Genomic DNA, 19,725 nt, shown 5'->3' with positions numbered 1-19,725 from the left:
TTTTGTAACAAAAATGATTAACTTCATAAGTTTCACCAAAATTTTACCTATGACCTATGATTTCGAATACAAACTAAGGTATTTACAGTTCATATTCTTAAAGAGGGACTCGATCCAAGGAAGTGGAAAGTTGAATCAACGAAAACGGAGTTGTAACGAAGAAATTATGACCAAAACAAAATCGGATATCCAAGACTAGTTTAGCCACGAAAATAATTGGAGAAAATTAAATAAATCACATCTTCCTAAAGTAACATGATATTTTATACATATGTACTCATAATTTAATTTTATATGGTTCAGGATCACCCGTAAACAATACGAGAAGATTAATCATAAGATCCCATGATTGTACGCAACACGTCATTTGACAACACCGGTACTTTATGTACGCAACACGTCATTTGACAACACCGGTACCATGGGTCAAGATTAATCTCGACCAATACATATACGATGGGGGTTTTATTTATTTCATTGGGGGTTTATTAAACAACTAAATATGAACCATTAAAATTGAATTACTAACATCGGACTGCTAACTACGGACTAAGGAATTATTAAAAGTATTAAAAGTATTATAAGTATATATATGTGACGATTGTTTAAAAAGAAAAGGTATTGATATATTATATATGGATAGGTTCGTGATATCAATCGGAGACCAAGTCGAAATTACATATCTTCAAGACAAAAGTGAGTATATAGTCCCACTTTTAAACTCTAAATATTTCGGGATGAGAATACATGTATTTTATGTTTTACGCTATGGACACAAGTAACTGAAAAATATATTCTACGTTGAGTTGTTGTACCACTGGCATACTTCCCTGTAGCTTGGTAACTAATATTTACAGCGGTATTGTAAATGCGAATCCTGTTGATAGATCTATCGGGCCTGACAACCCCAACCAGACTGGACGACCAGTATTCAACGGTTGCACAGTACTTCGTTTCGTGACTACACCTTGGTACGGTGTAGTAAGATTTCATAATAAAGGGAATATGCGACGTGATTAAATGTTAAGTATGGTTACCAAGTGCTCAACCACTTAGAATATTTTTATTAAAATGTTTATATATGAAATCTTGTGTTCCATTGTTATAACGCTGCTAGCATCAAACCTATATATCTCACCAACTTTATGTTGACGTTTTAAAGCATGTTATTCTCAGGTATGAATTAAGTCTTCCGCTGTGCATTAGCTCATGTTAAGGATACTACTTGGGACCTTTTAAGCCATGATACAAAGACGTTGCATTCGAGTCATTGGAGTTCAATAGAGAATATAAATAAGTAAATGACAGATTAGGTCATTTGGATATTATGAAATGTTAGACGAAAATGTCAAATATTAATGTAATGATAGTTTGCCTTTTAAGAATAAATGCAACGTTTGTAAAATGTATCATATAGAGGTCAAGTACCTCGCAATGTTATCATATGTTATTGTATTCGTCCCTATGGATTGGGTCGGGTCGTCTCATGTGGTATCAGAGCGTTGGTCTTAGCGAACCAGGCCTTCCATTAGTGTGTCTAACTGGTAGTTGTTAGGATGCATTAGTGAGTCTGGACTTTGACCGTGTCTACATGTCAAAAGTTTTGCTTATCATATCTAGTCGAAAATCATCTGCTTATCATCCTTAAGAATTGCCTGCTTAGTATTCTTAAGTCTAGACACGTCTTACTGCATTTGGTGCATCGATAGTGTATAGACAAAATTCGTATCCTAGCGTATCTGTTGTTATAGACATTGCCTGACGAATTTCAAAGATTCTCCGTAATTCACGGGATTTTGAGTATTATAAATACATATGTAAATTATGTATTGAAGAATACCAAACCCAACTCCTATAATCTATTCCAAACCAAAAATTCATTTCCCCGACTGTACAAGATGAACTCCGCGTCCAGTTCGAATTCCTCCGACTCCGACAGCTACGCTGATATGGATTTCCATTCGGGCTCCGAAGGCAGCATCACTGGAATGGATCAACCAATTTCTCATCATCTATTCTGGATGAATTGGGGATGGGTTCGTAGTATACTAAATTATTGGAGACAAGAAGAAGGTGATCCCTTTCACCCACCGAATTGCCCCATTGGCGACGAACCTGAAGCACTTACCGGCGAACCTGTTCGAGAAACCATTTTCTCTCTCATTTCTCGAGTATCTCGTCACGATTATATCCTATCCCATATTTCGGATCTTGTTCATTCGCTCACTCCAACCGCCAATCATCCTGGTGTACTAGCAGAAATTAACGAACTTCGCGCTCGTGTGACGGCTTTGGAGAACACGGTGCGAAGGTTACAAACACCAGTAGCAGCACCAGCAGCATAACCAGTACCGTTAACAACATCAACCTCGCAATCTTCAGTACCAGTAGCATCATCGACGTCAACGACATCATCAGCATCAACACCAACCGTATCATTACCACCAACAACAATCACATCCGCACCACGTACCTCAACATCATCATCTGAACTTCGAATATGATCTTTGTTCTACATATCATTCTACACCGATTACCTCTTCTTTACGTATCGTTCTTCGTTCGACATGACGATTATGTAATCTCTAATGTTTTGGAGATTATGTAATCTAGTAATAACGATAAATCAAATGAGTTGAATATTTTATTGACTCATTAAATTCATAGTTACCTCCGAAGAAAATATATATGCAAATATATTTTCATAAAGATTGTAATTAAAAATTTCATTCGTACAAACTGTTAATGATGAAAATATTTTAACGGGTGGGTAGTACCCAAGGAATATTTAGAATTCACATTAACAAGTTACACTGTACATTCTTCGAATCTGATTCAACGATCATTTATTATCCTACTTACAATTACCGATATACGTATCCGTTCACCCCAGATTAACCATTTCCATTTAAATTTCATATTTGGATTTTTACCTATCCGAATCCAACAAGTGGCATAATGAAGAAACATTGGCAAAATAAAAATTGTTAGAAACAGATGAATTAATTAATTGAAATTGTGATAGGATTACACGCTAACTGTTCCGGCTAACTGTTCCCAGCTAACTGATTAATATTTAATTTATCGCAATTTACATTCTTGCAATTTTAATTTCTGTACTTTACATACCGTCGGGACACATGTACAACAACACGTCGGATTAATTCTGAGACAACACGTTGTATAATGGGTCATGATATATATTTATTTATTTTACGCATTTTAAATAACGGGACACGTATACAAGGTTTCGACTTATCATATTGATCCATCTATATATATATTTCGGAACAACCATAGACACTCTATATGTGAAGGTGGGAGTTGGCTATACAGGGTTGGAGTTGATTCCAAAATATATATATACTTTGAGTTGTGATCGACACCGAGACCAGTACACGGGTCACGATACGTATTAAGTAATTCGAATATTATATATTTAGTTCATATATGAATTTATTGAACCATTGGACAATCGGACTATTGGACTGCTAACTTTGGACAATTAAAAATGAGTTAAAATGATGATTATTACATATGAAACTAAACAATCCTTCAAGTTTGCCACTTGATTCTATTTTAAACCTCATTTGTATCTTGACGATTACAATTCGCATTCACAACTTTTCATGATTCTTGAAAACATCTCGATCGAGAAGTTCAACCAGCCGCACCTCGTCTACGGAATAAAGATTTATGCATACAGTTATGCACCTAAAATTTTTTGAACTTGAAGTTATAGTTAAAACGTATCCGCATCGAATTCCTTATCATCCATTAGCAAAAACAATCACGCGATTCCTTTTCAATTAACTAATTTTGTCACAGCTCCACTTCGATATCTCAGTAAGACTACTCTTATTACAATCTCGATATATATATATACGTTGTTCTTTGGCCATCGTTACCGGAGAACCTTTTATATTCCATCATATTACCATCAGCGTTTAATCATCTAAAAATACAATTCTCCTTAAACCATCTTGGTTTGATAACCAATGACCCAGATCCGATAACTTTGAAAATACTGACGAAGCAGCATGTTGTAGAAGGTCTTAATGACCAAATGTTGATGATAAAAGAAGGAAGTGTTAGGAACGCTCGATAGAAAATTGGTACTGAAAACCGGATTGAACAAACCATGAAGGAGACTCTGAACAAGTTACAAGGACTAAACTTGTACATAAAGAATTATGACGATTCTGTAGCAAACACCTTGCTTCTGAATCTAAACCCTTACGGGTCAATCTTCATCATCATCCTTCGACATTAGAAATTCCAAGATATTATCATATCTTTCATTATAAATATCCTCAATATTTCTGAAGATATTTTCACCACTATCCTTATCTGAAATCATTTATCTCTCTGTAATATCTGCGTTACAATATAAAGGAAACTGTGTTAGTTTCTAAATCCTTCAAGTTTAAAATAGGAATGTTCTGAAGCAGTGTTGGGAACTGATGCATGAACTAGTATAATATAATGAAACTTGATCAACTTCATTATATTACAGTAAGTCATGTTAAGTTTCTAATGGAATATGATGATTCACAGTACCGTCATCATGTGCCATGTTACACGACTTTTACATTCTATCCAATTCCGAAACATATTAAGAACAAATCATCTTGATAGTTCTATTTTCCTGGATATTCTGGTAATTTGACAAATCAAAATCGTGCCATTACCATTCCTTTCTTAGAGCATTAGCTATGTTCATTCCGAATTTTATACCTACGAATTTCGAACTATTAATCGCTTGACTCAAGGACGGGAAGAAGAAACGAAGGGACAAAGTCCCAAAATAGAAATTGGGGTATAGATTACAGCAAATAGGAGAGAGTATTAACTATGGATGACAATGATTATGGAAAACAGAAGCAGGAGCATCGAAATATAAGGAAAGATATCAAACCCAATAACCACCCAGAAACTACAAACCGTGTGTATCAATACGTATGGCGACGTAAAGACACGGGAGAATTAGAAACATTATAATTCCAAGAAAATCATAAAAGTGAATAGATTCTTCTAGCGGTAGATGAAAGAGAAGAATGAAAGATATGAAAGTTAGAAGTATAACAAAAATCAGAACGGGATGAAGCATTTTAAAGGATACCTTAAGGTATGAATTAGAGGAGGAAGAGTAAGAGATGTGAGGTATGGAAGTAAGAAAGGGAAGGAGGTGGATTTATAGTGAAATATCCGACAAAGAAATCGAAACAGATTATCGCATTAAATCAAAGGAGATCCTGTTTTCTAAATCATCGAAGAACCAAATCTTATTACATAAAATTTTCTTTAAATCCCTTAAATTCTGGAAATCAATCCTAATCTCGACATCGGTTAAAACAATTCTATATTCACTCATTTCATTCTTTTGTGATAGCTTCACTCGTGCGCTTCACATGACCGAATCGTTTTATCCATATCTTCCAATAATGATAAAACTCTATTAATACCTCATATTCGTCATGAAAACATTCCTATTGTTATTTATGACAACCTCTACCAAATTTCGGGACGAAATTTCTTTAACGGGTGGGTACTGTAACGACCCGGATTTTTCCGATCGTTTTACACTTATAAGATTAATATTTACATAAATTAAAACTTACCAACATGATAAGAAATCTAAATTGTTGAGATTTATGATTTTGAAAAGAGTTTTACATAACGTTTAACCGTCTAGTTTGACCGATGATATCACGAACTATACAATATATGTTAATTATACGTTTGTGTATATATATGTATATATACATATTTAACATGATTTAAGGATGTTTAAATATCTCATTTTGTATTAATAACAATAAGTTATAAGTATATTTTGAAACTACTAACTTAAGCTTTCAAAACGATAACTATACGTAACGTTATTTGACATAAATACTTACGACCTATAATGTTTATACATATATCGTATATATAATGTATTTAATCACTTTTAAAGACTTAAATACATAAAACAATATAAGTATATTCACAAAAGATAGCTATATTTGAATCCTCATTCCATTTTTCACAAGATTTCTATACGTATATCTAGAGTATATGTACTCGTATCATACCTAGCTTCTATACGTATTTACTATTGGTATATACACATCAAATCACCACCAACCAGCCCTTGTTCATGCCTTATGTATAAGGTAACTACTTTTGTTATTTAGTATGACAATTTCACATGATTAAAAGATCTTTTCACAAAATTACAAATTTATACACCTTTTACACCACCATAAATACATGCATCCATTTTCAATTTTTGGAACATCATTTCTCTAGCTAAATACACACACTTACTAGCCTCATGTCTCTCTAAGAACTCCAGCAAAAATCCTCTCAAGAATCACCTTAAACACCACCATAAAAAGATCAACAAAAACACTACAAAAATACAACTTTCAATTCAAGTTTATGTCTTAAGTTGCTTCCAATCTTTCATCCAATTTCATCACTCTTTTGGTTCTAGGTTTTTACTCCTCTTTTACAGCAATCTTGTCCAAGTAACTTGAGGTAGTAACTTTGTTCATAACCTTATTCGATTCATATATATATAGCTATCTTATTGTATGGTATACAATTTTAACAACAAAAACATAGTTTGAATGATTTCAAACTTGTTTGCAAACTAAATAGATCCTTCTAACTTAACTTTTAAAATACTTCAAGACCTGTAATATAACTTAAATATATGCTAATTTAACAAGGTATAACTTGGTTTTTCAAAGAATACCTTAAAAAACTGTTTTTATGACGTCGGAGTGCAACCGGGGGCTGTTTTGGGTTGGATAATTAAAAACCATCTTGAACTTTGAATTGGAGGTTTATATTCTGGAAAAATGATATTTCTTATGAATATGTTAACACATAAAAATTTCATGATTTAATTCATAGTATAAGTATTTTTAGAAAAATGGTCATTAAATGATGTTTTTGTAACAAAAATGATTAACTTCATAAGTTTCACCAAAATTTTACCTATGACCTATGATTTCGAATACAAACTAAGGTATTTACAGTTCATATTCTTAAAGAGGGACTCGATCCAAGGAAGTGGAAAGTTGAATCAACGAAAACGGAGTTGTAACGAAGAAATTATGACCAAAACAAAATCGGATATCCAAGACTAGTTTAGCCACGAAAATAATTGGAGAAAATTAAATAAATCACATCTTCCTAAAGTAACATGATATTTTATACATATGTACTCATAATTTAATTTTATATGGTTCAGGATCACCCGTAAACAATACGAGAAGATTAATCATAAGATCCCATGATTGTACGCAACACGTCATTTGACAACACCGGTACTTTATGTACGCAACACGTCATTTGACAACACCGGTACCATGGGTCAAGATTAATCTCGACCAATACATATACGATGGGGGTTTTATTTATTTCATTGGGGGTTTATTAAACAACTAAATATGAACCATTAAAATTGAATTACTAACATCGGACTGCTAACTACGGACTAAGGAATTATTAAAAGTATTAAAAGTATTATAAGTATATATATGTGACGATTGTTTAAAAAGAAAAGGTATTGATATATTATATATGGATAGGTTCGTGATATCAATCGGAGACCAAGTCGAAATTACATATCTTCAAGACAAAAGTGAGTATATAGTCCCACTTTTAAACTCTAAATATTTCGGGATGAGAATACATGTATTTTATGTTTTACGCTATGGACACAAGTAACTGAAAAATATATTCTACGTTGAGTTGTTGTACCACTGGCATACTTCCCTGTAGCTTGATAACTAATATTTACAGCGGTATTGTAAATGCGAATCCTGTTGATAGATCTATCGGGCCTGACAACCCTAACCGGACTGGACGACCAGTATTCAACGGTTGCACAGTACTTCGTTTCGTGACTACACCTTGGTACGGTGTAGTAAGATTTCATAATAAAGGGAATATGCGACGTGATTAAATGTTAAGTATGGTTACCAAGTGCTCAACCACTTAGAATATTTTTATTAAAATGTTTATATATGAAATCTTGTGTTCCATTGTTATAACGCTGCTAGCATCAAACCTATATATCTCACCAACTTTATGTTGACGTTTTAAAGCATGTTATTCTCAGGTATGAATTAAGTCTTCCGCTGTGCATTAGCTCATGTTAAGGATACTACTTGGGACCTTTTAAGCCATGATACAAAGACGTTGCATTCGAGTCATTGGAGTTCAATAGAGAATATAAATAAGTAAATGACAGATTAGGTCATTTGGATATTATGAAATGTTAGACGAAAATGTCAAATATTAATGTAATGATAGTTTGCCTTTTAAGAATAAATGCAACGTTTGTAAAATGTATCATATAGAGGTCAAGTACCTCGCAATGTTATCATATGTTATTGTATTCGTCCCTATGGATTGGGTCGGGTCGTCTCAGATGTCTACCTCTAGAACAAGTCTCATTGACTCACCTAATAATAATGAAGAGTCAAATGTAAATTGGAATGATTCGTGGACTGATTCACAAGTTCCCGAAGAGGAACCAGAAGAAGAGTCGGAACCAGAAGAAGAATCGGAACCGGATGAAGAAATAGAACCGGTGGGGGAAATAATAAAATGGTTGAGTAAAAGAAAATCCTCAACCAACCGACCAAGGTTAATTATGGTCAATGGTGTTTCCGCTAAGGAAGCAAAATATTGGGAGGATTACCAATTCTCCGATGAATCGGATTCTGACGAGAATTCCGATGATGTTATAGAAATTACCCCAACTGAATTTAAAAAGGCAAAAGAAAATAATAAGGGAAAGGGCATAAAAATAGAGAAATCTAATTCCAACCCCGATGAACTTTATATGTATCGTCAACCCCCGAAGTCCTTAAGTTGTAACAATGACCCGGGAACCTCTAAACCACCAGGTTTTTCTAAACCAATGTGGAAAACGACGGCTCGTATTAGGGGAACATCATATATCCCTAGAAACTTGGCAAAACGAACCAAAACCAAAGAAGAAGAAACAAGCGAGTCGGAATAAGATAGTTGTATTCGTGTGGTGTAATATATGTAATATAGTGTGCTTATGCTTTATGATATATGTAAAAATTGCTTGTATTAATAAGTATTTTTTTTATGAATCTAACTCTTGTCTATTTTACAGTAAAAAAACACAAAATGGATAGACAACACAATATTTTAAGAGACCTACTCGGAGACATGATTGATGAAATCTTGTCTAGAGTCGGTCAGAATTCTTCGGCACAACTATTTAAGGCGAGATCAGTTTGTAAGACATTCGAAGAACGTTCCAAGAATGCCTTTGTTTATAAAAGGCTTTCGTTCGAAAGATGGGGGATATCACATTAGGAAATCCATAAGTTACGATGTGTTTACTTTGACGCATATATTGCGGGGAACCCAAATGCTATTTTACGCAATGGGTTAAGAAATTATTTTGACTCAATATATCCGAATATTGGACTTCGTGATTTAGAAAAAGCGGCTAACATGCAACATAAAGAAGCATGTTATGCTTACGGATTAGTAATGTTCGCTTCTCACCAAAGTGAGAACAAGAACATCGGCCTACAACTATTAAACAAAACGTTCCCACAAGTGACGGAGTCGGTAATTGGGGTAAGAAATGAGGTTTTTAGATTGTTACGGGACTGTTGGACATTACGTAACCCTCATCCCTTTGACGATGTTACAACACGCTGTCTTATCAACGGCCATAACGGTTATGTTCCACAAGACCAAGGATGGGAAGTAGTCCTAGTAAAACCAGAATGCATGACTTGTTTCTGGACGTATGAATTACGTGTCTTTATTGCCTTTGCTGAACGACTTGTGTACTAGCTAGAATTATCTTCACAACTATCTTGTATCAAAGTTATTGTGTGCTATATTTCATGCTTTATGTAAAATAAGCGGTATTGTAAGTTTGTAAAATATTGTATAAAAGTTTGAACGCGAAATATTATTATAATCAGTTTTTCATATAGAATTGTAGTAGTTGAATTGTATATTAGCTACTAAGTATGAACTTAACGGGTAGGTACTACCCAAATTTAAACTTATAAAACGCTAATATGAAGAAAAAGCTTTTATAAATGAGTTCATATTATGCTACGAAATACTATTAACTACTCTTAATATTCTGTATGATTAACTTGTTCCATTAGACTATTTTGAAGGAAATGGCACCGACTACTCGACACACTGTGAATATGAATGAAGAGGAATTCCGTACTTTTCTAGCTTCAAACATAGCCGCAGTACAGGCTGCGCTACATACCAACAATAACCTTGGATCTAGCAGTACAGGAAATCGTGTAGGATGCACCTACAAAGAATTCACTGCCTGCAAACCTTTGGAATTTGATGGAACCGAAGGACCGATTGGATTGAAATGGTAGACCGAGAAGGTCGAATCGGTGTTTGCCATAAGTAAGTATACTGAAGAGGACAAAGTAAAGTACGCTACGCATACCTTCACAGGTTCTGCGTTAACATGATGGAATACCTATCTAGAGCAAGTGGGACAAGACGATGTGTACGCACTATCGTGGTCAGCATTCAAGCACTTGATGAACGAGAAGTACCGTCCCAGAACTGAGGTCAATAAGCTCAAGACAGAACTTAGAGGGTTACGAACCCAAGAATTTGATATTACCACGTACGAAAGACGATTCACAGAATTGTGCCTATTGTGTCCGGGAGCATTCGAAGATGAGGAAGAGAAGATCGACGCGTTTGTGAAAGGATTACCGAAAAGAATCCAAGAAGATATAAGTTCACACGAGCCCGCCTCCATACAACAGGCATGTAGAATGGCTCACAAACTAGTGAACCAGATTGAAGAAAGAATTAAAGAACAGACTGCTGAAGAGGCCAATGTGAAGCAGGTCAAAAGAAAGTGGGAAGAAAACGGTGATAAGAATCACCAATACAACAACAACAGCAATTACAACAATAATCGCAACAATTATCCCAACAATCGCAACATCAATCGCAACTACAACAAACGGCCCAACAACAACAACAACAACAACAACAACAACAACTACAACAATCATCCCAACAACAATAATAACCGCAACAACAACAACAATCAGAAGCAGCTCTGCCAAAGGTGTGAAAAGTATCACTCGGGGTTCTGCACCAAATTTTGCAACAAGTGTAAAAGAAATGGTCATAGCGTGGTGAAGTGTGAGGTCTACGGACCAGGGGTTAATAGAACGAAAGGAACAAATGGTGTCGGAACGAGTAATGGCGGAGCAAGTAGTGTCGGAGCAAGTTATGCCAATGTAGTTTGTTATAAATGTGGAAAACCGGGCCACATTATTAGAAATTGCCCGAACCAGGAGAACACGAATGGACAAGGCCGCGGAAGAGTTTTCAATATTAATGCGGCAGAGGCACAAGAAGACCCGAAGCTTGTTACGGGTACGTTTCTTATTGACAATAAATCTGCTTATGTTTTATTTGATTCGGGTGCGGATAGAAGCTCTATGAGTAGAGATTTTTGTTCTAAATTAAGTTTTCCATTGACGCCTTTGGATAGTAAATTTTTACTCGAATTAGCAAATGGTAAATTAATTTCAGCAGATAATATATGTCGGAATCGAGAAATTAAACTGGTTAGCGAAACATTTAAGATTGATTTGATACCAGTAGAGTTAGGGAGTTTTGATGTGATAATCGGTATGGACTGGTTGAAAGAAGTGAAAGCAGAGATCGTTTGTTACAAAAATGCAATTCGCATTATACGAGAAAAAGGAAAACCCTTAATGGTGTACGGAGAAAAGGGCAACACGAAGCTACATCTTATTACTAATTTGAAGGCACAAAAACTAATAAGAAAAGGTTGCTATGCTGTTCTAGCACACGTCGAGAAAGTACAAACTGAAGAAAAGAGCATCAATGATGTTCCCATTGCAAAAGAATTTCCCGATGTATTTCCGAAAGAATTACCAGGATTACCCCCACATCGATCCGTTGAATTTCAAATAGATCTTGTACCAGGAGCTGCACCAATAGCTCGCGCTCCTTACAGACTCGCACCCAGCGAGATGAAAGAACTGCAAAGCCAATTACAAGAACTTTTAGAGCGTGGTTTCATTCGACCAAGCACATCACCGTGGGGAGCTCCTGTTTTGTTTGTCAAGAAGAAAGATGGTACATTCAGGTTGTGTATCGACTACCGAGAGTTGAACAAACTTACCATCAAGTACCGCTACCCACTACCGAGAATCGATGACTTATTTGATCAACTACAAGGCTCGTCTATTTATTCAAAGATTGACTAACGTTCTGGGTATCATCAAATGCGGGTGAAAGAAGATGATATTCCAAAGACTGCTTTTAGAACACGTTACAGTCATTACGAGTTTATGGTCATGCCATTTGGTTTAACTAATGCACCAGCTGTGTTCATGGACCTTATGAACCGAGTGTGTGGACCATACCTTGACAAGTTTGTCATTGTTTTCATTGATGACATACTTATTTACTCAAAGAATGACCAAGAACACGGTGAACATTTGAGAAAGGTGTTAGAAGTATTGAGGAAGGAAGAATTGTACGCTAAGTTTTCAAAGTGTGCATTTTGGTTGGAAGAAGTTCAATTCCTCGGTCACATAGTGAACAAAGAAGGTATTAAGGTGGATCCGGCAAAGATAGAAACTGTTGAAAAGTGGGAAACCCCGAAAACTCCGAAACACATACGCCAGTTTTTAGGACTAGCTGGTTACTACAGAAGGTTCATCCAAGACTTTTCCAGAATAGCAAAACCCTTGACTGCATTAACGCATAAAGGGAAGAAATTTGAATGGAATGATGAACAAGAGAAAGCGTTTCAGTTATTGAAGAAAAAGCTAACTACGGCACCTATATTGTCATTGCCTGAAGGGAATGATGATTTTGTGATTTATTGTGACGCATCAAAGCAAGGTCTCGGTTGTGTATTAATGCAACGAACGAAGGTGATTGCTTATGCGTCTAGACAATTGAAGATTCACGAACAAAATTATACGACGCATGATTTGGAATTAGGCGCGGTTGTTTTTGCATTAAAGACTTGGAGGCACTACTTATATGGGGTCAAAAGTATTATATATACCGACCACAAAAGTCTTCAACACATATTTAATCAGAAACAACTGAATATGAGGCAGCGTTGGTGGATTGAATTGTTGAATGATTACGACTTTGAGATTCGTTACCACCCGGGAAAGGCAAATGTGGTAGCCGATGCCTTGAGCAGGAAGGACAGAGAACCCATTCGAGTAAAATCTATGAATATAATGATTCATAATAACCTTACTACTCAAATAAAGGAGGCGCAACAAGGAGTTTTAAAAGAGGGAAATTTAAAGGATGAAATACCCAAGGGATCGGAGAAGCATCTTAATATTCGGGAAGACGGAACCCGGTATAGGGCTGAAAGGATTTGGGTACCAAAATTTGGAGATATGAGAGAAATGGTACTTAGAGAAGCTCATAAATCCAGATACTCAATACATCTTGGAACGGGGAAGATGTACAAGGATCTCAAGAAACATTTTTGGTGGCCGGGTATGAAAGCCGATGTTGCTAAATATGTAGGAGAATGTTTGACGTGTTCTACGGTCAAAGCTGAGCATCAGAAACCATCAGGTCTACTTCAACAACCCGAAATCCCGGAATGGAAATGGGAAAACATTACCATGGATTTCATTACTAAATTGCCAAGGACTGCAAGTGGTTTTGATACTATTTGGGTAATAGTTGATCGTCTCACCAAATCAGCACACTTCCTGCCAATAAGAGAAGATGACAAGATGGAGAAGTTAGCACGACTGTATTTGAAGGAAGTCGTCTCCAGACATGGAATACCAATCTCTATTATCTCTGATAGGGATGGTAGATTTATTTCAAGATTCTGGCAGACATTACAGCAAGCATTAGGAACTCGTCTAGACATGAGTACTACCTATCATCCACAAACTAATGGGCAGAGCGAAAGGACGATACAAACGCTTGAAGACATGCTACGAGCATGTGTTATTGATTTCGGAAACAGTTGGGATCGACATCTACCGTTAGCAGAATTTTCCTACAACAACAGCTACCATTCAAGCATTGAGATGGCGCCGTTTGAAGCACTTTATGGTAGAAAGTGCAGGTCTCCGATTTGTTGGAGTGAAGTGGGGGATAGACAAATTACGGGTCCGGAGATTATACAAGAAACTACCGAGAAGATCATCCAAATTCAACAACGGTTGAAAACCGCCCAAAGTCGACAAAAGAGCTACGCTGACATTAAAAGAAAAGATATAGAATTTGAAATTGGAGAGATGGTCATGCTTAAAGTTGCACCTTGGAAAGGCGTTGTTCGATTTGGTAAACGAGGGAAATTAAATCCAAGGTATATTGGACCATTCAAGATTATTGATCGTGTCGGACCAGTAGCTTACCGACTTGAGTTACCTCAACAACTCGCAGCTGTACATAACACTTTCCACGTCTCGAATTTGAAGAAATGTTTTGCTAAAGAAGATCTCACTATTCCGTTAGATGAAATCCAAATCAACGAAAAACTTCAATTCATCGAAGAACCCGTCGAAATAATGGATCGTGAGGTTAAAAGACTTGAGCAAAACAAGATACCAATTGTTAAGGTTCGATGGAATGCTCGTAGAGGACCCAAGTTCACCTGGGAGCATGAAGATCAGATGAAGAAGAAATACCCGCATCTATTTCCAGAAGATTCGTCAACACCTTCAACAGCTTAAAATTTCAGGACGAAATTTATTTAACGGGTAGGTACTGTAGTTGTAACGACCCTGGTTTTTCCAACGTTAGTTATTAATAATTATTATTAATACGTGTGATTAATCGAATGTATGTTATTACATTTACATGTTGCTTTAATTGCCCGTACTTGAACTTTAAATGCCCGAAACGTCTTTGTGACACCCGGAACTTGCACGAATAATATTTTAAGATATTATTTACATTCATGATTAATTTTATTAATCATTTTAATTAACTAAGGCCTTTAGTTAGTTACTTGGGCTTAAGATGGACTTTTATTGGATTACTTGCTAACTACTTGCAACTTGGGCCTTTTAAGAGTTAATGGACTAGTGTAAGCCCACCCTACTTATATTTTGGATTAATTAGCCCAACTCTTGCAAGTGTAAGTATCATTTAGGACATGGAACTAGTTAGTTGCTTAGAAATGGAATCTAGTTGCCATAATCCCCATGTAACCCCACTCTTTAACCAACTTTTAAACTCTTTACATGCTAGTGACCATCAAATACTTCCATCCACTCCCCATATGCAGCTGGCCGAAAATTTGAGGCCTTTAGAGAGGTCTTTTGCTTTCATTTTTTTCATTACACTCATCCTTGTTTCATTCTCTCAAAACACACACAATTTCCTCTCAAGTTTCTCTCCTTTTTCTCTCTAATTTGTAAGCAACTTGAAGAGTTTTTCTCTCTTTTTTTCTCTTGCAAACCGTGGCCATGAGACCCATAATCATCATCAATCTTGGTTGTTATTACTTGTTCTTGTTAAAGATTATTTACTTGTCTTGATTACTTGTTATTATTACTTAATTACATGTCTTTCTTTACTAAGTTACAAGAACAAACTTTTTAGTTTGATTCTCCATTTATATCTTGTATTTTACAAGAACATCAAGAACATAAGCTATCTAGTTATGTTCTACATATTTTGTTTCAAAGATTTAAAGTTCATAGTTGTAGAAACTCATTACTTGTAAGTTCTTGAAGTAACTTTAAAGTTACTTCACTTAAAGATCAACTTGGGTTGAATCTTTAAAAGTATGAGCAACTATGAACCATTTTCTTATTTAGTTAGTTTTCTACTTTATTTTGTTTCAAAAGATTTAAAGTTTATAATCTTTATAATTGTTACTTGTGCTCTTGTTTGTTGTATGTTACTAGAATACCACCTTCATGGTTGGTTTAGGCTTATCATTCATTTTCTTTATTTCTTATTGTTAGTTGTTTACTACACATTTGAACAAGGACATGAAACCAACAAGAGCTTACACTTTGGTGCAAGTATCATGGATCCAACACTTGGTTGTGATCTTTCTTAGTGTTCATGAACTTGTTCATAAACTTACATGTAACCTTGGTTCATCAAACACTTACAACACTTGCACTTGAGTTATGATGGACAAACCTTGGTCAAAATGATGTTAACACATCAACGAGTTGTACACTTGAAGCTATACGCATCAAGGATGAGAACCGTGATGAACATCAAGCACCAAGACAACCGGAACTCTCCAAAACCCACTGTTCTGTCCAAAACCTACTGACCTGATGCTTCTGGAACAGACCAGTAGACCTGGGCTGTTCTAACCTTGATTTTTAGATAGAACTTTTCGAGTAGATAACTTTTCATATAGGACTCGTCTTAATCCGAGTTACGGTTTAGGATTTATGGCCCTCCGATCGTTACCATGTCCTTTAACGTTGTGCAGAAATTTCTGACCTACTCGCACTTAGACCGTCGCCACGGTCAAACCAAGACGAGTTTGCTTCTGTAAATTTTACCACACTTAAGGGACTCATAGACGGAGCCATGACCACTGGTCTCACCTTAATTCAGTAAGGGTAGAGGCCGTGGTGACTGACCGAAGTCAGCCTTTGTTTTAAACGACTTTCATAAACGAGTCTTACTTGTTACCTTTTGTTTAATGATGATTGATGATGACCCTTATGACCTTAATTATGTACTTGTAAACCTTTTGAGATGACTTATTGACTTAGTGCTATTTGACTTAGGTTGAGGACGTTTGGACCGTTACTTGCACACCACTTTCCGACTACTACCTTACCATTACTACTAATCATTGTGAGTTATAGCATTCCCTTTTTACTTTAACTTATTTTGGGAACTGAGAATACATGCGGATTTTATGTTTTACATACTAGGCACGAGTACTTAAACTTTATATATGTGTGGGTTATATAACGGCAGAAACATTCCCTTTAGCTCGGTAACGTTTAATCATTGGTTTTTGAACCGTGAACGCGAATCTTAGATATGGATCCATAGGGTTTGACATCCCCACTCGGGCTAGTAGCGCTAGTATTTAACGAGTGTTTAATACTTCGAGGTTATACGCACTTGCCAAGTGCACTTTAAGGGGGTACATTAAACGTTAAGTTAGTTACCGGGTGCCCACGGTTAAGCATATACTTTTACATACTTTTGAAACGCTCGTTGTAGCACTGAAATCTTGTGGCCTACTTACGTTACTGTTATACTTAAACTATAGCTCACCAACCTTTGTGTTGACCTTTTTAAGCATGTATTTTCTCAGGTGCTTGAAGTCGCTTCCGCTATCTTACTAGTCGTGCTGTAGAACCCGCTGCCTTGAGTTGTTATCGCATGACTACTTATGTTGCATTCAAACTTTTTACTTATGAACTTATGTTATGTAACGACCATTATGGTCACGTACACTTATTTAATGCTTCTACTTAGCGAAGCATACTTTTGATTTGTAAAACAATTGACGTATGTTATGACGTCACTTTTATTAATGAATGCAAACTCTGTTTTGAAAACGCATATAGTACTTAACCTTGTAATGATCCTGTTGATGATGGTCCGTACATGATGATTTAGTACGGGGCGTTACATTTGGTATCAGAGCATTGGTTGTAGGGAATTAGGATGCATTAGTGAGTCTAAGACCGACCCGAGTAGGATTCACTAATAGGGCTAATCTACAACTTGTTAGTTTACTTGTTTCCGCTGAACTTATTGCATGCTGCTGCTTACTGTTACTGCTATATGCCGTATGCTACTACATGATTTCACTACTGCATGCTATTACTTGCTTTCGATTGCATGCTAGTTTCGTACGATTACTGATATTGCCATGCTACTTATTGTTATACATGAATTAAACTGTTGGCCTATTATTTGCTTGCTTTATGACATACTGACATGGAAAATTTATTTTTCCTTGTTCAGATGTCGGACGTTCCACCTACTGACATCCCGAGCGGCTCAGGCCCCGTTGTTCCTCCCACTGCTGCACCTGTTGCTGCTGCTGCTGCTGCTGCTGACATTCCGGCCCCGACACCCACTGGCGACCCCGGTGCCTCTAGTTCTGGAGCTAGCTCTAGTGTGCCTATCCCGGCGTCTTCTTCCAGACCCCTGAGGCAACTGGCTCGCATTGGTGGCATGGAGATCCCCGCGGAGTTCGGGGAAGGTCCCTTCCGTAACCACTGGCGCACACCTTGCCGACGCACTGCCGACGGCCGCTTAGCCGTGATTACGCCAGGCCGACACCGACAGATGTTGGCCGCTTTCGGATATGTTGAGCCACCCGCGCCACCACCGCATGATTCAGACGACGGTTCTTCCACCGATGCTTCTTCAGACGACACCTCATCTGACGACTCCAGTGATGAGGAGGATCCCGCTGACCGACCGATTCAGGCACCTTCTACCCCACCGAAGAAGCGGTATCGCTTCGCTGGCATAATTCCTGGTCGTACTATCACTGACGCTTATGGTCGGCGTCGTAGGATCACTGCACGTAAACGGCTGGTGCCGTACCCCGCCGATCCACTGATATTACCGTCTCCACCCAGAGCCGGACCATCCACTTCAGCACCACCGGCTCCACCTGCACCGCCAGCACCACCTGCCCCACCATCCTCCTCTAATGAGGAAATGAGGCGGGAGATTGAGATTCTCCAGACTCGAGTTACTGAGCTCGAGGAGCAGTTGGCTCATGTTTTGGACATCTTGTACCCACCATCGCCGTAGGACTTTGTACTAGATTCTGTAATGTAATTTCTTTTGTAATTTCATATTTCACTTATGTAATGTACGAACTTATTGTAATGTATGAACTTATTATCATTAATGAATGGAATTTGTGTTGCTTACTTCTTGCGCAAGTGTTCTATTTACGTTATCATATCATGGTTTTGTGGTACTTATATATGCTTGCATTACTTAATCAACATGTGTTGTGCTGTTTTCATGTTGGTTGTTATATACTATATTATTATTATTTGCATAATGGATTTTGACTTGAGTCAAAATGTTTGTATAGAACATCATGGCCAACGGGAGATCTATCCCCACCGCGGCACAAATTGAGGAAATGATTAACGAGCGAGTCGCTGCTGCACTAGCTGAAAGACAACCCCAAGTTCCACCACCACCGCCTGTCAATCCACCTGTCGTCTGAGATGGGTGTACTTACAAGGAATTCCAAAACTGCAAGCCACACTACTTCAGTGGCACTGAGGGACCCGTCGGTCTCACCAGATGGTTCGAAAAGTTGGAATCGGTATTCAGGGTTAGCAATTGTTCTGAGGCTAACAAAACGAAATTTGCATCTTGCACGCTGTCTGATGGCGCGCTCATATGGTGGAATACCATGGCCCAAGCGAAAGGAATTGATGAGGCGTATGCTACGCCTTGGGAAGAATTTAAATGTGCTATGATCGAGGAATACTGTCCGAGAACCGAGATTCAAAAGATGGAAATCGAATTTATGCAATTGAAGACCGTAGGGAACGACCTTAACAGCTACAACCGTAGGTTTTTGGAATTGGCTCTTATGTGTCCAACCATGGTCACCCCCGAATTTAAGCGTTTGGAGAAATACTTCTCGGGACTTCCTAAGTCCATCAAGTTTAATGTTACCTCATCCAAGCCGCCAAGCGTTCCCGA

The sequence above is a fragment of the Rutidosis leptorrhynchoides genome, chromosome 4 (genome assembly GCF_046630445.1).
Source record: "Rutidosis leptorrhynchoides isolate AG116_Rl617_1_P2 chromosome 4, CSIRO_AGI_Rlap_v1, whole genome shotgun sequence".
Taxonomy (NCBI): domain Eukaryota; kingdom Viridiplantae; phylum Streptophyta; class Magnoliopsida; order Asterales; family Asteraceae; genus Rutidosis; species Rutidosis leptorrhynchoides.
This window is presented reverse-complemented; position numbering follows the sequence as displayed.